Below are 22,781 nucleotides of genomic sequence, written 5' to 3' on the forward strand. Positions count from 1 at the left end.
CGTGTATTACCGGGGCATGCATCTGACAGTTCGTGCACTTCTTGGTCTTTGTTCTGGAATCTTGAAGCATGGTGGGCCAGAAGTAGCCGGCTCGTAGAGCTTTGTGGGCTAGCGTTCTTGCCCCCATGTGGTGTCCACGATGCCTTCGTGAATCTCTGTCGATATTAGCTCTGCGTCGGTTGGACCGACACACTTCAAAAGTGGTCTTATTACGGACCTTCGTACGTTCTCCTTCGAACACTAAGTACACGCGGCGATCCGTTTCATTTTGGCCGAGGGATGGCGGCCCTCCGTAATTCACCCGTAAGTTTGTATTTCATTATCGGAGTCATCCATGTTGTCTCGGCCTCTACGTTGCCCACCATGCCGTCGGTCTCGGTGATGCTCTTCGCATTCGGATATCTACCAAAGACGGTTCGGGCCGACGTTCTTGATGGTTGGTGGCAAGTTTGGAGAGAGCGTCGGCCCGGTTGTTCTCGGATCTGGGAACGCATTGGATTCGGAAAGACTTCAATTTCTCTATGTCGGCCTTTACCCTTTCTAGGTACCTTACCATTCCGTCGTCCCGAGCCTCAAACTCTCCTCTGATTTGGTTAGTAACCAACAGTGAGTCTGTCTTCAACACAATGTGCTCTGCTCCGGCAGCCCTAGCTAGCTCGACCCCGGTTATCACCGCCTCGTATTCGGATTCGTTGTTCGAGGCCGAGAAGGTGAATTTCAAGGCGTACTCGAACTCGTCCCCGTTTGGGCTGATGATGAGGATGCCGGCTCCTGAGCTGTTCGTCGTGGAGGAGCCGTCGGTGTAGACCTCCCATACGCCTGGGTTTGGCTCTTCTTGATACGTGCATTCGGCCAGGAAATCTGCAAGTGCTTGCCCCTTTATCGAAGGTCTTGGTTTGTCTTGAATGCCGAAGCCGGAGAGTTCCACCCCCACTTGATGAGCTCTTGGGATTGCTCGAATTTTTCTAAAGCTTTCTCTAACGGCTGATCGGTTAGGACCGTCACGGGGTGCGCGTCGAAGTAGGGTTTTAACTTCCTCGTGGCAACGATGACAGCGAAGGCTGCTTTTTCGATTAGTGGGTAATTTCTCTCGGCGGGCAACAGTGTATGGCTGACAAAGTAGATTGGGTGTTCTTTGTTTGTCTTCTTCCCTGATGATCACTGCACTGACCGTGGCCGAGGTAACTGCTATGTATAGGTATAGCGTCTCCCCCAGCATCGGCCTGGACAGAGTTGGGAGAGTCTGAAGATGAGCTTTCAACTGCTTGAAGGCCGTGCTCTGCTCCTCCCCCAGTGAAGTCTTTATTCCCTTTCAAAACTTTGAAGAATGGGGTGCTCTTGTCGGTGACCGAGAGATGAAACGGCGAGAGCCGCCATTCTTCCGGTCGACATCATAACCTCTTTTCGATTCCTTGGCTCCGGTAGGTCTAAGATTGCTTGGACTTTGTCTGGATTTGCATCGATGCCTCGGGCACTGACAAGTACACCGAGAAATTTACCTGCCCGGACACCGAAGTTGCATTTCATTGGGTTGAGCTTCATCTTGTACTTCCTTAGTGAACAAAATGTTTCGTGTAAATCGGCCAGTGTTCGTTTGTCGGACTTGCTTTTTACAATAGCATCGTCGACGTAGGCCTCAATGTTTCGCCCTTTTTGATTTTGGAACACTTTGTCCACTAGCCTTGTATACGTTGCGCCGGCGTTTTTCAAACCGAACGGCATCATTTTATACATGTATGTGCCGTTAGCGGTGATGAATGCGCATTTGGGCATGTCTTCCTCGACCATGAAAACCTGGTGATATCCCGAGAAGGCGTCTAGCGGGCTCGGCATGGTATAGCTGCCGTGGCATCGATTAAGCCGTCTATCCGTGTGCGAGAGGGTAACAATCTTTGGGGCATGCTTTATTAAGTTGGGTAAAGTCTACACACATTCTCCATGCCCCCGATGACTTCTTTACCATCACAACATTGGCTAACCACTCCGGGTAGGTGCAAGGCATAATAAAGCCCGCCGTAAGTAGTTTGTCTACCTCGGCTTTGATGGCCTCGTCTTTCTCGGCTGAGGAGTTCCTCATTCTTTGCTTGACAGGGCGAGCGGTGGGGAGTACGTTCAGCTTGTGAATAATCACCTCCCGGCTCACACCCGGCATCTCGGCCGCTGAGTAGGCGAAGACGTCTTTGTTTTCCCTTAGCAGGTCCAGGAGTTTGGCTCTGAATTTTGGCTCCAGGTTGGTACCGACGGTTACGGTGCGGCCTGGGTCAATCTCCACCTCTTCGGTCTCTGCTCCTTCGACCATGCTGATGGTTCGGTCGTGCTCGGGCCTGGGAGTGTGCTGTATCTGGAAGGATTTTAAATTTGAAGCGCCGGCTCTCACCCTCTCTAGATACCTCGTCGTCTTATAGTCCCGAGCCTTGTATTCTCCTTTGATCTGGTTGGTCAATGAGAGTGAATCTGTTTTTACCACGACGTGTTCTGCCCCGGCGGTTCTGGCTAGCCTGACTCCGGTTATCATTGCCTCGTACTTGCATTCGTTGTCTGAGGTCGAGGAGGTGAGCTCCAAGGCGTGCTCAAACACATCTCCGTTCGGGCTAATGATAACGACGCTGGCTTTCGAGCTATCCGTCGTGGAAGGGCCGTTAGTGTGTATCTCCCATACGCCGGGATCCTTCTCGTTCTTCGAGGTGAGTTTATGAGCCTCCCCCCGGTCCGAGACGTATATTAATGTCAAGGCCCGGACGGATATTACGGCTTGGGTTTCACTCAAAGTGACCCGGCCTATGAGGACGTCGTGGGCAGATGTGCCGTTGATGACTATAAAATCAGACATAACGTTCCTGGCTGCAGTTCCCTCGCCGAACCTTACCGGCAGTCTGACCGACCCCAGGGGTACCAGGCCGACCCCGAAAAAGGCGTACGGCGGGTTGGTGCGGGGTTCAAATCTTCGACTCTCAGACCGAGGCTGAGAAAGCATTCTCTGTACATAATGTTCGTGTAGGCGCCCGTGTCGATTAGGCACCTCTTCACCAAATGGTTGGCTATGTTCAGGTGGACTGTGAGTGGGTCGCTGTGAGGAGCAATGACTCCCTCGTAGTCCGCCAGTCCGATAGTCATATCGGGGATTTTGGGAGCGGGGGTGGCTGTGTTGGGCACAAAGTTGACGGCTTTGACATGGCTCATTCGATTCTGCCGTTTATGTCCATGAGCGGACCCATCGTTCCGTTGCCTCGATGACAACATGGATTACTCCTATCCGTTCAAAGACGGATTCTTTGTTTGACCCGCCGGCATTCGGTTTCGGCCTTTGGCGACATACTTGCCGAGGCTCCCCTTCCGATCGGCTCTTCAATGGCGTCCTTCGGATGTCGGCAGTCGTTGGTTAAGTGTCCGGTGTGGCCGTGGTACTCACAGTATTGGCTCGTGTCACCGTCACTCCTCGGCCTAGGGGGCCTTTCCCACTTCTGGCCTTCGCTCTTGCTCAGAGCGAATACCTCGGCGGCCGACACGACTAGGGGGTGTGATCGCCGCACCGTTTTTGTAGTACGCTCCCGAACTCCCCCGCGCCCGTCGAGTCCCGTCTCTGGCAGTTGTCGGACCGTGACCTATTATTGTCACGGCGTCTTTCATCGGGGTTGCCCTCCCGGCGCTCTTCTTTTCGAGTGCTCGGCCTCGTTGGGGCCTAACCACGTCTTGTGATAGTCTTCTACTTTGATGGCCTGGTCGGCCATTTTTCTGGCGGCATCCAAGCCCAGGCCTCCGCACTTGATGAGCTCATTTTTCAAATCTCCCCTTGGGAGGCCCTTCATCGCGCGAAGGCCGCCGATTGCCGGATTAATCTCTCGAATCTGTTGGACCTTTCCGTCGAACCTCTTCATGTAGCTTCGTAGAGACTCGCCCCCCTCCTGTTTGATAGTTAGGAGGTTCGATGTCTCCACGGCCCTTCTCTTGTTGCAAGAGTACTGGGCTAAAAAGGCGTCCCTTAGGTCGGCGTAGTAGTACACCGAGCCGTCGGGAAGCCCCTTGTACCAACTTTGAGCCATCCCATGCAACGTTGTTGGGAAAACTCGGCACCACACTTCATCGGGCTGCTCCCATACCGACATGTGAGACTCGAAAGCCTCAGCGTGGTCGGCTAGATCGCCTTCCCCTTTGTATGATATGGGCGGCAACTTGAGCTTAGTTGGCACCTGGACTTCTAGGACGTAGGCGCTGAGGGGCTGTCTGATCACATGCCGGATGGCACTCGGCGATCGGCTCCTCGCATTCCTAACCCGGCTCCTCTCCTCGTAGCGGGAGGGGCTCCTTCTTCGACTTGGACTTCTTCTCCAACTCTGCTGAGTCGGACTCCTCTGGCTCCTTTGGGGTATGCCTCGTTCGTGTTGCGGGGACGCTGTCCTCCCATGAGTACGGGAAGGACTTAGGTCTACCACGCCCACTTTGGGCTCCCCGACTTTGTTTGGGCCGCTTCTCCCTAGCGCTCCGTTCAAATTTCTCGGAGTCACATTTTGGGCCCTGGTCTTCTGGACAGTTTCCGCCGCTCTTGTCGGCGTGACAGTGTGAGCAGACGTATTACTAATTAGGTCCAGGACCATTTTCAGCTTTGCTATGTCAACCACATGCCCCATGATGGTGACCTGGTTGGCTGGCAGCGGCATGTCTGGTGTTATCGGCATCCCGAACTCCGGTTGGATTACCCCGCCGGTGGAGGGCTGCACGACTCCAGAATTGTTGAAGGTATCATCTTGGTGGAACGCGGTTTCGTCGGTCACGACTGCGTCTTGTTGTTTCGACATCTTCTCAGCTTTTTGGGTGGGTTTTTGTTTTGTGTTTTTGAGGGATTTTATTAACTTTTAGTATGTCTCCCCACAGACGGCGCCAATTGTTCCGGGTGTAATTCCAGAGCAAGTATAGTTACCACCCGTGGCTTGTTGAATGATGTCTTGAGTTGGATTCTCCCTTGGTCTTAATCGTTCCTCTCGGCCTCTCCTGCAACAATGAACGAACTGAGGGCTTGGCTTTGTGCCAAGCGTACCCACTCCGACGCCCAAGTCAGTAAACTTAGATGTATCAGTTGTATGCTAATTGGCTAGGAATATATTGTAGAGAGATAAGGAAGATTATACCAGATGAATAGTGTATTTAAGTCAAGTTGTGTATTTCTGGATTGGATCCTTTCCTCAATGAAGGTTGAGGAGTATTTATAGACTTCACCTTTTGTCACGTAGTGGCCAAGTGGCCAAGTGGCTAGCAGGTGGAAAGACTGATCTACCCCTCGGCCGAGGGACCTATGGCTGGCCGGCGGGCCCTGGTGACTCACCGCCGAGGGGTCTTGGATATGAGTACGCGGGTATGTGTTCCGGCTGGCAGGTTGTCATGCCGGGACCCAGGTTGGCAGGCCGATGGGCCGCATCGGCTAGGTCGTCTAAGTCGTTGACTTGCTGTGGATATCTTTGACCTTGCTCAATATGTTGACTTGGTCAGCGGTGCAGAATATGCCCCATCACTTAGCATAAGGCATATTATTATGATAAAGACTTGAATTATGAGCTTTGTTTTCAAAAATAACGGGTCAAACAATGTACATGGATAACTGTATTGGGATTCAAGTTGTAACACCCTTATAAGTCGGGATCCTTTCCTTTAGGCATTCCCAACGTATGGAGGCATCACAAGACTTGGTTTCCCAAGTTTTGCAGTGCGAATAATCATGTAAAGAAGTTCCCATCTCAACATAAGCAATAGATAAGTTATAGTTAAATGGTTACAAGTTGGGGGATGCTATTACCATCCCAAATGTTATACAACCAAATCTAAAAGTAGGAGTTTAATTGTCAAAAAGCTAAGATAAACACAAGTGGTGACGATAAGTGAAGACCGCTCCTCAAGCCCTCGAATGATTCAAGCTAACCTGTCAACACTGCTCCCCATATGGGCGGAAATCTCCATATGGTACACCACAGATCATTCAAAACCCAAGTGTTAGCTTAATGATATAAATGTTCAATGCATGCGATACTAAGCTTACCTAACATATGACAATGCAAGATGAAACAAACAAGGTACAATGAGAGATAGGAAATCACCCTCCAACACACATTCACACAACTGGTGACCGGGACACGCCCATGACGTCACTAACACACACAAGGTACTCGGGACACATCCGTGGTACCGGGCCCGAGTGCGACTCGAGTCCCCTGACAGACGTCGTGCCTCACCACACAAGTCCCTCCGTAACCCAAGTACTAAATGTGCACATCCCCCTTGGAGTGGAAGCTCCAAGGGTGACTTGAGCGGAAGACGGTTTCCCAACCGCCTTTCGTCTCCAAAAACGGAACCAATGATCTTCCAACATCCTCCAATGTCCACCAAACCAAGAACACACCAACAAGTCCAAACAACAAAACTATGCAACCATAGTGGTAAGACAAGTACAATCATGCTCAACTCTTTACTAATTCATTTCTCATCATTTAATTGCTCTTTAACATGTTATAATGCAATGTAATCATCTTTGTGACAATTTACCATTCTCATCTTAACCAAATTACCATGAAGTCATCTTACATGATAAACCCTAATTACCAAAACATGTTATAATGCAACTATCATAAGACAAATGCAATTAGTGACAATAAATGCACAATTAAACACTAATATCACCATAGCTAAGTAGGGAAAACCGTACCTCAAGCTTATCTTCAACAATCCACAAGCTACTCACTAGAAATGCTCCTCGATAAAGCTCCCTACACATATTAATTACTACAATCAATACTACAATCTATTGTAATTACCATACTAATTAAATCGCCCCTTAAATATCCCCTTTAATTCATACAACCTAATTAAGTATAGAGTAATCTACTAACTAAATAAGATTGTTAAGACAAGATTAAAGGGAAAAGGAGTGTAGATCAACTTACAACCAATTGGAAGAACAAAGGAGGCAACAATCTTCTCAAGAGAATTAGGGTTTTGAGAGGGTTTGTTAGTGAGGAATTTAGAGAGATATTGAGGGAGTTTAGAGAGTGGCGTGAATAGTGTTGAAGAAGGGTTTTGTGTTGGAAATCTGAAATGATAAGGTTCCGAAAGCGACATCTCACCAACAATCTTCTCGTATAAGTCACACTCGACCGGCACTCGGTTGAGTGGCCGGTCCACTCGATCGAGTGGAAGCTCCACTCGGTTGAGTGGATGGTCACTCAGTTGAGTGACCAACTTTACAACCTTCCAGAATACTGTCCAGTAGCACTTGGTCCTTCACTTGGTCGAGTGGGGCTCCACTCGGCCGAGTGAATCGTTTACTTGGTCGAGTTGAGTCTATATAAATGCAGGGTATTATAATCTGCCCTCCTTAAAAGGAACATCGTCCCCGAAGTTCACACCCAACACTCTAAGAGTCAAAATTCTATATCCTATGAAATTCTCAAAGTTAAAGGCGGTGAGTCGGGTATCAAGAACTAGTATGCTATGACCAACTATGACCAACCAAAATTTATACGGCAAGTCAATAGATTAAGAGTTTCGTGTTACTTGTACTTGCGTAATACGCCCTACCCTTCTAGAAATATGGTTACGACCTCGTAACCGACTCATACATGTTCGAAAAGGTGAGGGTATCGTTCTTTCATGCTCTCCTCGGCCTCCCAAGGGGCCTCTTCAACACGATGGTTGGACCACAACACTTTCACCAAGATTGTCTCGCCATGTCTTGTTTTCATAACCTTTCGGTCTAGGACTTCTTTGGGTTTTTCTACATACGTTAAGGCATCATCGAGTTCGATCATCTCCGCTTCGAGCACATGAGAGGGGTCACTTATGTACTTACGCAATTGAGACACGTGGAATATATTGTGAACTCAGTCCAAGGCCAGTGGAAGTGCTAAGAGGTAGGCCACTTCCCCGACTATCTAAAATTTTGTAGGGGCCAATGAACTTTTGGCTAAACTTGCCCCTTTTCCCAAATCTCATGACTCCTCTCATGGGTGAAACTTTGAGTAGTACTTTGTCTCCTACCGCAAATTTGATGTCTGGTTCGATATTATCTCGTCGTCAAAGTTATCAACCAAAACAATATTTATAACTATACAAACTACTCTTTAGTGGAGTGGTAAGTAAAGGTCGGATCCCAAGGGATGGGTATTGATTTAGGATTTCAATTGCAAGTTGTTTATATCTTAGGGTGTCACAAATTTTGGGTTGAGAACAGATGTAATCTAAACTAATCAACAAGATGAATGTAAATTAATGAAAACAAGGTAAAGCAATTAAAGGGGTTGTAAACAATTGATTAAAGGCACTAGGGTGTCATGGGTTCATAAGGGAATCATGGAAATAGATCATACAAACATGTTCTCAAATAGATGCAAGTAACTTATTATTGTGATGGAATCGAATTAGTGTATATCTTACAATTCCTAGGAAGATTTAGGTCTCGGAGCCGAGTCGATCAAGACTTTACAACACCTACAAGTCGACTTAGTCTCTTCCTATTCAACTCTATGCATGGTCTAACAAGGCTCGAGTTGATTTATATCTTACAAGCCTCATTGAAAAGATAAGAGATGGGTAAAAAATACAAGGTTTCATAGTCTAGCATTTCATCAAACATAGCATGTGCATAGGTTGAAATCACAACAAGCAAGCAAGTGATTATGAAAGCATATTAGATTAAGCATAGATCAATTCCCATGATTGTTTCCCCTAATTCCCCATTAACCCTAGCTAAAGGACTACTCACTCATGATCAAGTTTAACATGCTAATAAGGTTGTCAATCATACTAATAAAGCAAAACATGATGAACAAATGATGTGAATGACAATAATTAAGCAAAGGTAAAAGGGATTATACCTACTTGAGATGATCCAAATAATAAAGCAAAGAATAATAGAAGTAAACTTGATGATTGATGGAAGGTTGTAAATCCTCCAATAAACCCCAAACAATCTTCTAATTACCCAACTAATACTAAGAACAATTGAGAGATTAATGAAAGATTAAGATGTGATTAATATTGAAATGTGTATTACAACTTTTATTAAGACTAAATTAAGAGATTGATTATGATATGATCCTAATCTAGGTAGTACAATTGGGTATTTATACTAAAATTAAGTACAAGGATTAGGGTTACTAAGGGCTTAAATGACGATTAAGCCCCTAAGAGAAGCTTGATAATTTACAACTCCCGAGGGACATGCGCGGATCATGTAACAACTCCCAAGGAAATCCGTGCGTCCTAGCTTGAAGCACGTTTGGTCCTGTAAGGGGATCCGCTCGGGCTGGCACTGGGACGCTCGGATCCTATGTCTGGGACGCTCGTCCTGAGCTCGGGCCGCTCGGATCCTGGGACAGGGTTCTTCTCTTATTCTTGGCTCCCTAACAATTCGTGGGGATTGTCTTAGGGATTCACGGATATTTCATCATTGCCCATTTCACTTCATTTATTTGCTTAGGCTTCTAGTGTCAATCTCCTCTTCGCTGCTTGGTCATTTGATGCGATCCATTTAGCTCCATTTTGCTCCATAAATGCAAGGTTAACAATCCTCTCCTACCAAGGACACAAAACCTCAAAGAATATGCAAAATGGGAAACTAAAGATAAGAGGACCCTAATATATGCTAGAAAGCATGGGAACGAGGTTAATTCGGGGACTAAATGTGCTCAAATATGAGTCACATCAAACATCCCCAAACCGAACTTTTGCTCGTCCCGAGTAAAGAGGTGACTAAAAATATGACCTTTATTTAAACTATCCTACTAATATAACCGATATGAGACAATTAGCGGGTTTTACTCCGCCCCTTCAACTCACAACAAGACATCCATGAGGTAAGATGCCTTCTTGCAAGGCAAGGTGGGGCTTGCCAAAATGGCGATACATCCAATCATTAAGCATACAAAACAAGTAATGGATGCATCTACAAAAAGTAATAGCCACTTTCCTCATCTAAGTGACAGAGATTATCTAGAAGGGAAGTAATCTAAGGGTACACACTCCATTATAGATATAGTTTCTTCAATTTACTAAGCCTAAGAGGATACCAACAAATCATCTCCAAGTTGTGTCAAGCTAGGGTACCTTTGTCCTCAATCGCTAAATGCTTTTGTCAAGAGTAGACTCCCTATGGTGTTAGAAACACTGTAGGATCACGGAATCCTCCTTCTTGCCTAGACAAGAAGAAGTGTCATCCCCTCTCCACCATGCACAAAAGTGGGATCAATTAAAAAAGGGATCAATATGATTTTGAGTTTCATAATGGGAGTTTGCATTTGATTTTGTTATTTCCCCCAATTTTCTTGTGGCATTTGACACTTTTGAGAACAATTTCGTTGCCATTTCTTTGATGTTTGGAATTTTGATAATTGACAATTTTCAATTTTTGCATTTTTTTTGAACATTTTTCAAAGTCACCGTAATTTGTAACGAGGGTGCTTTTATTTGAAGCATATGAGTTCTTATTTTTATACTCCTCTTTTTTTTGATGCAATTTGTGCAAACTTCTTGATTTTCATTTTGATGCTTGAACTCAAATTGAGAATTTTTATACCCATTCCCTTTTTGTTGACAAAATATGATAGAAGTGGAAGATGGTTGCATGGTTTCAAGGGTCACCTTGGATTAAACGGTAGCCAAGGTGTTATCACACCACAAGGTACTCTTGACTAAGCCTTAGTCCATGAGTAAAAGGATACTAGCATAACACATCCTAGGATGTTTTGGAGGTATTCTAATGAGCAAAGTCTCAAGAAGAAAAAGTATCTACAAGGGCCTTATATACACTTGTCAAGCTTCCCAAATAGATGTTTTCACAAAATTTTCCTAGAATGCAACTACATGCCCTGATGCAACTAGAATATATACAACCTAATGCAAATGCTTCTATCAACTAGTTTGCCATATAAACTAAACGCAACTTCTAAAAGCACATTGGTTTGTACCGCATCAACCAAAATAAAGCCACATTGTCATTAACATATAAAAGGAGGAAGGAGATTTGGAAAGATCATTCCATGCGGTTTTCTATTTCCTTCATGCCTCGAATGTGGCGTAGTCGGTCCAATGTGATAAGAGTGACAAAGAAACACAAATATATACAATATGTACAATTCTACACTACAAGGGAATGAACATGTTTTTGGATTTTTAAAATTTTAAATTTTTATGATTTTTGTTTTTATGAAATAAAAGAACATATTTTTGAGTTTTTCGAAATTTTTCAATTTTTATCATTTTTCGATTTTTGAAAGGTTAGAATTTCCCATCCCCACACTAGTATGGGCATTTTCCTCAATGGCCAATACGATAGAAAATTATGCAATACAATCTATATGAAAATGCATGATTTCTAAACTAGCTATGCAAACTATATGACATATATAACAAGTGATGCAATCTAATCTATCCTATATGATGCATGCTTTCAATTAGTCGGAGAGCTAATTTGAATTAACTCGCATCCCTTGTGAGTGAACTTCCCCAAACCGAACAAGACACTATTTCTAATGTTAAAATAGGGGGAGTTCATGCACAAGGTATGAATGCAATGCATGAATTCTAATTTGTCATTTTGGATTTTGCAAATGGGAACAAAATATGAAACACCTCAATGGGACTGAGGTGTGAGTCCTTTGAATGGTGCTAGGATTCAAAATTATCAAGAGCCAAGATGGCTCTACAAATGATCAAGATTAAAAACAAGAGTTGGTTACAAAGCTAAAGGAGGGGTAGGAGACTCACAATGGAATACGTTGATGCTAGGCACTCAACGCCGCGCTTATTGTATCCTCCATAAAGCTCTGTCAACCCTCAATTGTCGCTCATTGCGACATCATCATCAATGGCCTTATCACCGCCATCATCATCATCGGAATTATCATCATCGGAATCATCACTTTCATCATTATCAACTCCATTGGACCGGAGGATTCACCAACTTCTTCGTCATCGGAACTTGAACTTTGCTCTTCTTCTTGGCATGAACCAATACCTTCCCCATCTTCCTTAACAACAACCTCCTTTCCATTAGCCACCCGACTATCCTTTTCGGTATCTTAAGAATTACTAGGGAAGAACACTTCCTTATCCGCCCAACTAGGCAAAGGACATGAAGGGTCAAGAAGTCCTTGCCTAGCTTGATGTAGTAGGGGTGGATATTGGGCATGATACGTATTCACCCGGTCATCATAAGCTTCTCTATTCATATGTTTCATCAATTGCGTCAAGTAATCATTGCCTACCACGTCATTAGAGCTACTTGGTTTAAACTTTTGGTAGACAAAAGGATAGGGTATAGTCACAATGGTAGAGGAGGAGGGCTTTTCAACTGGATCCCTTTGTTGCTTGATTATCAATTCGGCTTCTTTGGAGACAGGAATGAGGTAGTTGGTTCGAAGGGTAGAGATACGGCAAATCTTGGTGGGCAAGACAATGGACTTTGCTTCCTTGATGAGCCAGTCATTTTTGACCCAATGGAATTTGTTGATCAAAGTACTCAAGTCAAGAAGGTTGCTCCCCTTAACCGGTTTGTAGGTGTTATCCTTGTTGAACTCCAGATTAAAGTGTTTGGCTAACCTTGTTACCAAGCCCCCATTTACAATAAAGGCCGCTCCCTCTTTCCCATTATCAATCTCTAACCACCGATCAAGCAATAATTGAAGAATCTTGTACTTTTTGGTGGACTTTCCATTCATATTCAAGAAGGACTTGAGGTAGACAAAATCCAGTTCGGTGAAGTGGTTGGTGCCTTTTCTAGCAATTAAAGTATTGGACACAAACGTGTACCAAGCTCTTATGCCCGTATGGTGAACATATAAAGCATGACACTCCCGGAAGGACTCAAATTTTCGACCTGTTATAGCCTTCCAAAGGGCTGCGGCATCATACTTCAAAGGCTTTTTCTAAAAATGATCGTATCGCACAAGATCAAACACTTTACCAAACTCACTCTTAGTCATTCTTCTACTTTTATTCTCAAGCCGGAACTCAACATAATTTCGAGTCTCTATCTTGTACACCCTCAAGGAGCTACTACCAAAGCCTTAGATGCTAGAAGAGCTTGTTGCCTCTTTGACAAATTTGGAGTTTTGGGTGCCTTGGTTCCTCCTTTAGTCCTTGCCATTGTATGCTCCTTATCAATTTTGTATCAACAAACCAAGATGTTGCTTGAATGTTCCTTGCTTCTTCAAACTTCAATCAATTCCTCAATCAATTGGGGATTTTCGAAATTTTGCCCAAACCCTAGAAAATTGATTCAATTTGTGAGGAAATTGATGGTTAAATGGTCTTTTGTTGATGAAGGAGTGATTTAATCTTGTTTTGAGCAAGTTTTATATGGATTGTGGTGAATTTTGTTGAGAAATTGATGTTTTTGGATGAGGGGATTGAAGGTTGAAGTGAGGGAAAATGTATGTGTTTGTGTTTTTGAAAGATGGAAATGAATTGGGAAGAAGGGAGTGTCCCGTGTTTGTTTATGTATCAGTGCTGGGACGCTCGGATCAGAGTCGGGACGCGCGGATCTTCTTACATGATATTCTGAAATAGCAAAGCAGTACTGGGAAGCGCGGCTTGAGCTTAGCTCGAGCGAATTTCTGCTGAGACGCTTGAATTAAGTCTGGGACGTGCAGATTTTTTTTCAGCAAAATTTCATAAGTTTTAAACTTCCCAGGACCCGCGGCTCGATAGTAGGACGAGCGTCCTGATGTTGAAGGACGAGCGTCCTGAGCTCGGCTTGCGCATATTTTCTTACAGGACTTTCTCCCTCATTTTGAAGCTTCCCAGGTCTCACGTCTTAAGGCTAGGACGCGCGGATTGAGCCTGGAGACGCTCGGATTGCACTCAGCTCCCACGAGCTCAGGTCTGCTCGTGGGGATTCTCTTCCCGTGTCATTCCTTCTTCCTTTCCTTGTTAAATGTTGTTGGTTGCACTACAAAGGCTTTGTTAGCCAAGGCATTTGTCATCCCCACACTTTATCAAACACTACACATTAAAACACGGTAAAATACCTCCCTCACTCGCTCTCATGTCAAAAATCTTGTATCAAAGCACAAAAAATGTAAATCCAAAAATGACAAAGATGCAATAAAGGAAATGAAATGCTAGTTAAGGGGTTAGAATATTTACAAATGGTGGTTTAGGGAGGACTCCACCAAACTCTTCTTCTTGTGAGAGGTATCAAGGGAGAAAAGCCATGGTGTTGTTGATGTTGCTCAACACCTTGTAGAAGTAGTCGAAGGCGTGCTCATTTTCATGATAAAGATATTGCATAAACCTTTGTGCATTGTTTTCTTCATTGTTGTAGTCCGAGTCAAAGTGATGACAAGGATCAACAAAGCCTTGGTCCAAGGTCATAGCATTTCCAATATAAGGATTGACCAATCCTTCAAATTCTTCGTCCCATAGACCACAAACTTCGCTTGCTTGTTCCCCAATGATGTCATGAGTTGACAAGGGCAACTCTCCTTTCTTGTTGTCACGGCCAATGAGGCCTTCTTCATTACTTGTAATTATGGGTGAGCTATTCAAGCTCTCATTGTTGTTGTTGAAAATTCCATGTTCTCCGAATAGAGCTACTTGGATGTCATCAACTTTCTCCTTCCATATGGGTAATGTTTCTTTACTTTTGGCTTGATCTTTGCAAAGAGATTCTAACTTCTTCCTATCACTTTCTCGGCTATAGATCAACCATGAAGCATGGCTCATGTAGTCGAGGAGCTCTCATTGTTTTGTCAAGATTGAAAGTAATTGTCTCATCCCCTACTTCAAGTGTGAGCTCTCCATGTTTCACATCGATTACCGCTCCGGCGGTGTGCAAGAAAGATCTTCCTAAGATGCTAGAAATGTTGGAATCCTCATCCATTTCTACAATGACAAAGTCTACCAGGATGAAGAATTTGGCAATTCTCACGGGCACATCCTCCCATACCCTTAAAGGTATCTTTGTTGATCGATCCAAAATTTAAATGGTAATGTCGGTGCATTTGAGTTCTCCCATCCCTAGTCTGTTACATACCGAGTATGGCATGACACTTACACTTGCTCCAAGATCACACAATGCTTTGTTGATTATAGTGTCGCCAATGGTACATGGGATAGAAAAAACTTCCCGGGTCTTTGAGCTTTGGAGGATAACTCCCTTGAAAAATAGCACTACTCACTTTGGTAAAGGCAATAGTCTCCAACTTTTGGATGGATTTGTTCTTGGTAAGAATATCCTTCATGTACTTTGCATAAGCCAGAACATGATTGATCAATTCAGTGAATGGGATTGAGACTTCTAAGTTCTTCACAAATTCTATGAACTTTCCAAGTTGCTCATCAAACTTAGGCTTAGCTTGGCGACTTGGGAATGGAACTCTAATCACAATAGGCTCTTTATCAATTTCCTTAGCCTTCTCTTCATTTTTCTTCTTTAAAAGTTTATTGGTAGTAGGATATACTTCCTTAGAGTTCTCCACAACTCCTTGCTTGCTACTAGCATTCACAACATCTTCATCAATTGGCCTCTTCGGCCCCTCATATCTTGTACCACTCCTCAAATGGATGGCACTAACCATTTCATGTCTTGGGGGATTACCTTATGGCGGTAATTGCCCCTTTTGTCTTTGAGAGCTAGAAGCTACTAATTGAGTCATTTGAGTTTCTAGCATTTTGGTGTGGGCAATTATGTAGTTGATGGTGATTTCTTTGGCTTGGCTATCTTTTTGCATTTGGGTGAAGAATTCTTGTTGGTTCTTTTGCATTTAGAGGACTGCTAATTGAACGTCAAAGCTTTGGTCATTGGATTGGTTGTAGGAAGGTTGATTTTGATATCCTTGGCTTTGGTTGAAAAAGGGTCTTTGAGCTTGATTCATTGGAGGTAGGGTGTATGTTGGTTGGGGGTTTTGGACCTTTTGGTTCTTGTATGAAAGATTTAGGTGGAATTTGGTATCCTCATTATAGTAGTTTGAATAAGGGGTGCCATTCTTGTATGCTTGGAAAGCATTCACTTGTTCATTTGTTCCCCTACATTCGTTTTAATCATGTCCCAAGGTTCCACAACTTTCACATACTACATTTGGAATTGGGGATGATGCCACCATAGCATCGACATGTTGTTTGGGTGATTTGAAAGCTTCATCAAGCTTAGCCATGCCCTTCTCAAACTTCAAGTTGATGGTGTCGATATGAGCACTTAGTTGAGCACCCAATTGTGTGATGGAATCTACCTCATGCTTTCCTCCCCTAGTGGCCTTTTGAGGCCTGCTATATTGGGAATTATGAACCGCCATCTCTTCGATTTTGGCCTATGTTTGGTTGTCATCAACTTCGGTAAACCTCCCATTGGATCCCATATTAAGAACATTGCGTGATTCTTCATATAAGCCGTTCCAAAATTGTTGAACAAGGAACCACTCACTAAATCCATGGTGTGGACAAGAACAACAAGTGTCCTTAAATCTCTCCAATGCTTCATATAACGATTCCTCATCCCTTTGCTTGAACCCGGCGATTTGGGATCTCAACATGTTAGTCTTCTCCGGAGGATATAATTTCTTGTAGAAGGTAAGTGATAACTTCTTCCATGAATCAATACCAAGGGTAGCCTTGTCTAGGCTCTTCAACCATTGCTTTGCGGTACCGATCAACGAAAAAGGAAACAATACCCATCAGATTTGGTCTTGAGTACCTCTGGTTTGAGAAATTGCATCACAATAATTAGAAAAAGTCTCCATATATAAATTAGGATCTTCACTAGGCATCCCTCCAAATTGACTTCTCTCAACTAATTGTATGAATGCGGATTTGGCAATGAAATTACCGGTTAAATGTGGTGGTGTAGGAGTACCGTTTGGTAGGTTCTCCTCGGTTGGTACGGAATGAGATGAAAATTTAGGCATCATAGGTTGATTTTGTGGTTGGTTTGGAATTGGGTTATCCTCTCCTTCTCTTGCAAAAGGGTTGACAAACTCAATGTTATTTGGTTGAATGTCCACAATCTCTCCAATACCTACTCCTCTTGAAGTACCTCTAGCAACTCTTCTATTGTTGGTTAAGGTCCTTTCAATATCGAAATCAATAGGTAATAACTTACCTTGTGATCTCCTAGTCATGCAAAATATCAAACATCTAGAAAACGATTAGAAAAACCTTGAGGAAATTGACTTCTCCAAGGCAAAGAAAGATACAACTAAAAACAATTAACGAAAAATCAAATCAATTGAACACCGTCCCCGACAACGGCGCCATTTTTGGTTCAATATTATCTCGTTGTCAAATTTATCAGCCAAAACAATATTTCTAACTCTACAAACTAATCTTTAGTGGAGTGGTAAGTAAAGGTCAGATCCCAAGGGATGGGTATTGATTTAGAATTTCAATTGCAAGTAGTTTATGTCTAAGGGTGTCATAAATTATGGGTTAAGATTAGATGTAATCTAAACTAATCAACAAGATGAATGTAAATTAATGAAAACAAAGTAAAGCAATTAAAGGGGTTCTAAACAATTGATTAAAGGCACTAGGGTGTCATAGGTTCATAAGGGAATCATGGAAATAGATCATACAAACATGTTCTCAAATAGATGCAAGCAACTTATTGTTGTGATGGAATCGAGTTAGTGTATATCTTACAATTCCTAGGAAGATTTAGGTCCCGGTGCCGAGTCGATCAAGACTTTACAACACTTACAGGTCGACTTAGTCTCTTTCTATTCAACTCAATGCATGGTCTAACAAGGCTTGAGTTGGTATATATCTTACCAGCCTCATTGAAAAGATAAGAGATGGGTAAAAAACACAAGGTTTCATAGTCTAGCATTTCATCAAACATAACATGTGCATAGGTTGAAATCACAACAAGCAAGCAAGTGATTATGAAAGCATATTATATTAAGCGTAGATCAATTCCCATGATTGTTTCCCCTAATTCCTCATTAACCCAAGCTAAAGGACTACTCACTCATGATCAAGTTTAACATGCTAATAAGGTTGTCAATCATACTAACAAAGCAAAACATGATGAACAAATGATGTGATTGACAATAATTAAGAAAAGGTAAAAGGGATTATACCTACTTGAGACGATCCAAATAATAAAGCACATAATAATAGAAGTAAACTTGATGATTGATGGAAGCTTGTCAATCCTCCAATAAACCCCAAATAATCTTCTAATTACCCAACTAAAACTAAGAACAATTGAGAGATTAATGAAAGATTAAGATGTGATTAATATTTAAATGTGTATTACAACTTTTATTAAGACTAAATTAAGAGATTGATTATGATATGATCCCAAGCTAGGTAGTACAATACGGTATTTATACTAAAATTAAGTACAAGGATTAGGGTTACTAACGGCTTAAATGACGATTAAGACCCTAAGAGAAGCTTGATAATTTGAAAATCCCGAGGGACATGCGCGGATCATGTAGCAACTCCCTAGGAAATCCGTGCGTCCTGGCTTGAAGCATGCTTGGTCCTGTAAGGGGATCTGCTCGGGCTGGCACTAGGACGCTCGGATCTTATGTCTGGGACGCTCATCCTGATCTCGGGCCGCTCGGATCCTAGGACAGGGTTCTTCTCTTATTTTTGGCTCCCTAACAATCCGTGGGGACTGTCTTAAGGATGGACGGATCTTTCATCATTGCCCATTTCACTTCATTTATTTGCTTAGGCTTCTAGTGTCGGTCTCCTCTTTGATGCTTGGTCATTAGATGCGATCCATTTAGCTCCATAAATGCAAGGCTAGCAATCCTCTCCTACCAAGGACACAAAACCTCAAAGAATATGCAAAATGGGAAACTAAAGATAAGAGATGACCCTAATATATGCTAGAAAACATGGGAACGAGGTTTCGGGAACTAAATGTGCTCAAATATGAGTCATATCAATGTCACTTCTCCTCAAGTTGGCGTAACTATTTTGCCTATCTTGTGCCGCTCTCATCTTTTCATGGATTACATGGACTTGATCAATCATGTCTTGAATCATTTTAGGTCCCAATAGCACGGCATCGGTGCTATCATCCTTACATATCGGGCTTCGGCATTTCCTTTAATATAGTGCTTCAAATGGTGCCATTCCAATGCTAGCATGGTAGCTATTGTTGTAGGAGAACTCAATCAAATGTAGTCGTTCTTCCCAAGAGCCTCCAAATTCCAAGACACAAGCTCTCAAAATATCCTCCAATGTTTGGATGGTCCTCTTCGTTTGTCCATCCGTTTCCGGGTGAAAAGTCGTACTCATCTTCAATTGGGTGCCTAAGGAGCTTTGAAGTTCTTGCCAAAATCTTGAAATAAACCGCGAATCTCGGTCTGATACTATGTCCTTTGGGAACCCATGAAGCTTGACCACATATTTGCAATAAGCATTAGCCAACTCTACCTTACTCCAAGTGTCCTTCTTTGCGATGAAATGAGCCGACTTGGTCACTCTATCCACAATGACCCAAATCATGTTGTTCCCCTGTTGGGTTCTGGGTAGTCCAACTATGAAGTCCATAGATATCGACTTCCACTTCCATTCTGGCACATCTAAGGGTTGTACTTTCCCTTGATGTCTCTTGTGTTCACCTTTTACTCTTTGGCAAGTCAAGCACCTTGCCACGAACTCTGCCACCTCCCTTTTCATAATCGACCACCAAAACGTTTTCTTGAGGTCCTTGTACAACTTATCACCACCCGGATGCACCGAATAAGGTGTGTTGTGGGCTTCATTCATAATATTCTTCTTAAGCTCATCATCATTCGGTATACACCACCTCCCTTTGAACCTATGACTTACATCCTCGTGTAACTCGAATCTCGAGGGCTCTCCCTTTTCTAGTATTCCCTTCCATTCTTGAATTTTCGCATCACTTGTTTGCCTTCCCCGGATTTCATCATATAACTCAGGCTCTAAGGTCAAATCACCCATTGTTTCCCCTTTTAGTATCACGTGGATACCCATGTTGCTCACTTCTTCCTTCAACCTTAGCATGGACAAGGGGGTACACAAGAAGTGCACCGACTTCCTACTCAAGGCATCGGCCACCACATTAGCTTTCCCTTCATGATAGACTATCTCCATGTTATAGTCCCCAATAAGCGCGATCCACCTCCTTTGTCTCATGTTCAAATCCTTTTGGGTGTAGATATACTTCAAGCTTTTGTGGTCGGAAAACACCTTAAAGTTTGCTCCATACAAGTAGTGCCTCCAAATCTTCAATGCAAAGATAACGGCTCCCAATTTTTGGTCGTGGGTTGGGTAGTTCTCTTCATGGGTCTTCAATTATCGCGAGGCATAGGCAATGACTCTACCATTTTGCTTAAGCACACACCCTAGACCATTCTTTGAAGCATCGGTGTATACCTCAAAATTTTCACTCCCTTCTGGCAAGGCTAGTACTCGGGCCATGGTTAGGTGTTTCTTTAGAGTCAAGAAGGTCGTCTCACAACTTCCGTCCCATTTGAAACGGCTCTCTTTCCTCATCAATGATGTCAAGGGTCTAGCAATTTTGGAGAATTCTTTCACAAATCGGCGATAATACCCGGCTAGGCCTAGGAAGCTTCGAATTTTCGCCACATTCTTGGGTGCCACCCACCTAGACACGTCCTCAATCTTGGTAGGATCCAGGACAACTCCTTTCTTTGATATTATATGTCCTAGGAAATCCACCTTTTCCAACCAAAACTCGAACTTACTAAGCTTTGCATAAAGTTGGTGCTCCCTCAAGGTTTGTAAAACAATTCTTAGGTGCACCTCATGCTCTTCCTTGGTCTTGGAGTAGTCCAAAATGTCGTCTATGAATACCACCACGAACTTCTCCAAGTATGGACTAAACACTCTATTCATGAGGTCTATGAAAGCGGCCGGTGCATTTGTTAACCCAAATGGCATCACCACAAACTCGTAATGTCCGTACCTTGATCTAAATGCGGTCTTTAGAATGTCTTCATCCTTGATCTTCAATTAGTGATACCCCGATTTTAGTTTAATCTTTGAAAATATTCCATCTCCACTAAGTTGGTCAAACAAATCATCAATTCTTGGTAGAGGATACTTGTTCTTGACGGTGACGTTGTTTAATTCCCGATAATCTATGCATAGACTTAACGTCCCATCCTTCTTCTTTACAAAGAGGACTGGTGCTCCCCATAGTGAAACACTTGGCCTTATGTAGCCTTTATCTGCCAACTCCCAAAGTTGTTTCTTCAACGCTTCTAATTCCTTTGGACTCATCCGGTACAGGGCCTTAGAGATTGGTCTCGTACCCGGCTTCAAGTCCACCCCAAATTCCACTTCCCCAGGAGAAGGTAACTTGGGAAACTCCTCCGGGAAGACATCCTCGAAATCCCTCACTACCGATATATCATGCGCTTGCGGCCTTTCTACACTAGTGTCCCATACATGACACAAGATCATAGGAGAACCCTTCTTCAAGCATGTCTTCAAGGTCATCACCGAAACTAGCTTTACCTTAGGTTTGACTAAGTAGCCCTTGTATGACACCCTAGTGTTGGAGTATGTGTCCTCAACAATAGTGCGATCAGATGTTTAAATCTCAAATTAAGAATACGAAAGGGATGATTCATTTATATAGTCAACTGATCAACATTAATCAGTAATGATTGGCTAACTAGAGTTTGACATTACTATCGTTTGACGGTGGTGATCAGTTGATCCCTTATGGTCTCACCTATAGGACAATTCCCTTAATAGATAAGTTGATTAATTATATATCGATACAAGTTGATCAATTCCTTAAAATTGAACAATTGTTTTGTTAGTGAGAATATTTATATCTTATTGTAATTTGATTAAATAAGATTTATTTTAGTAATTAAAGATTTCATTACTAAAATTGATCATTGTTTTTGAAACAATTAAGATAAGAATGAATGGTTAAATATAATTAAAAAATGTTGTGAATTATATTAACATGTCCCATTTTATACCATGGAATTATGAATTACTAGAACAATTTGTTATATCTAATTTAATTAATATATATATATATAATGATATTTATTTGATAAATATGCATTAAATTAATTAATAACATGTTACATACTACCTGTGACATATTGTGTGACAAATGACAAATTGACAAAATAAAATGGAAGTCCATTTTACCTAAAGTGACCGAAAATTGGAGGGTGGAAGGAGTTAGTGGATAATTTATTTTATATAATAAAATTGACATAATCATTCCTACTCTACCTAGCCTTAGACATCTTTATTTTAGATAAGAGAAAAAGGAAAAGTGAGAAGGCCATGCATTGGCCTTCCACCCCCCACAACCGGCTCCCTCCTTTCTCATATAGAGAAATTGTTCTCTATATTTTCACGTGTGCATTATTCATTCAACTCACTCTCTAAAATTAGTTTTAGAAAGTTTAAAAAGTGTTCATCTAAAATTCTAATTTCAATATACGATTACTAGTGTAGTAATAAAGATATTATTAGAATCATTTTAAGGATACTAGTATATTAATCTAGTTAGTTAATATATTAGTTTAAGAGTTTTGTTTTGGGTGCAAAAAGAGGAGGATCTCTATATTTGGGATTTAGGAGGATCATCCATAATACTTAAGCTCCAGAACAAATAAGGAAGGTGTCCTTGATTGTGCCCAAATTTCGAACCAAATAATGTAAGGAACATTATTTTTCTCTTTATCTCTTAATTAGTTATGCATGCACTAGATCTTAATGAACTTAAGTTAATATATTAATTAGTTCACTATTATAAGAGTCTAATAATAGGTATATGAACCTAACAATTGTTATCAGAGCATAGGATGTTGCATGCATAA

The 22,781-nt window shown here is 42.5% G+C and overlaps 1 non-coding gene across 1 annotated transcript; it reads left to right on the top strand.

Annotated features, from left to right (window-relative positions):
- Window positions 1-16,404: 16,404 nt before the first annotated feature.
- LOC141609730 (small nucleolar RNA R71) lies at window positions 16,405-16,511 on the top strand. Its single transcript, XR_012527645.1, has one exon. It is a non-coding gene; the product is annotated as a small nucleolar RNA R71 (small nucleolar RNA).
- The last annotated feature ends 6,270 nt before the right edge of the window (window positions 16,512-22,781 follow it).

The sequence above is a fragment of the Silene latifolia genome, chromosome 10 (assembly GCF_048544455.1).
Source record: "Silene latifolia isolate original U9 population chromosome 10, ASM4854445v1, whole genome shotgun sequence".
Taxonomy (NCBI): Eukaryota; Viridiplantae; Streptophyta; class Magnoliopsida; order Caryophyllales; family Caryophyllaceae; genus Silene; species Silene latifolia.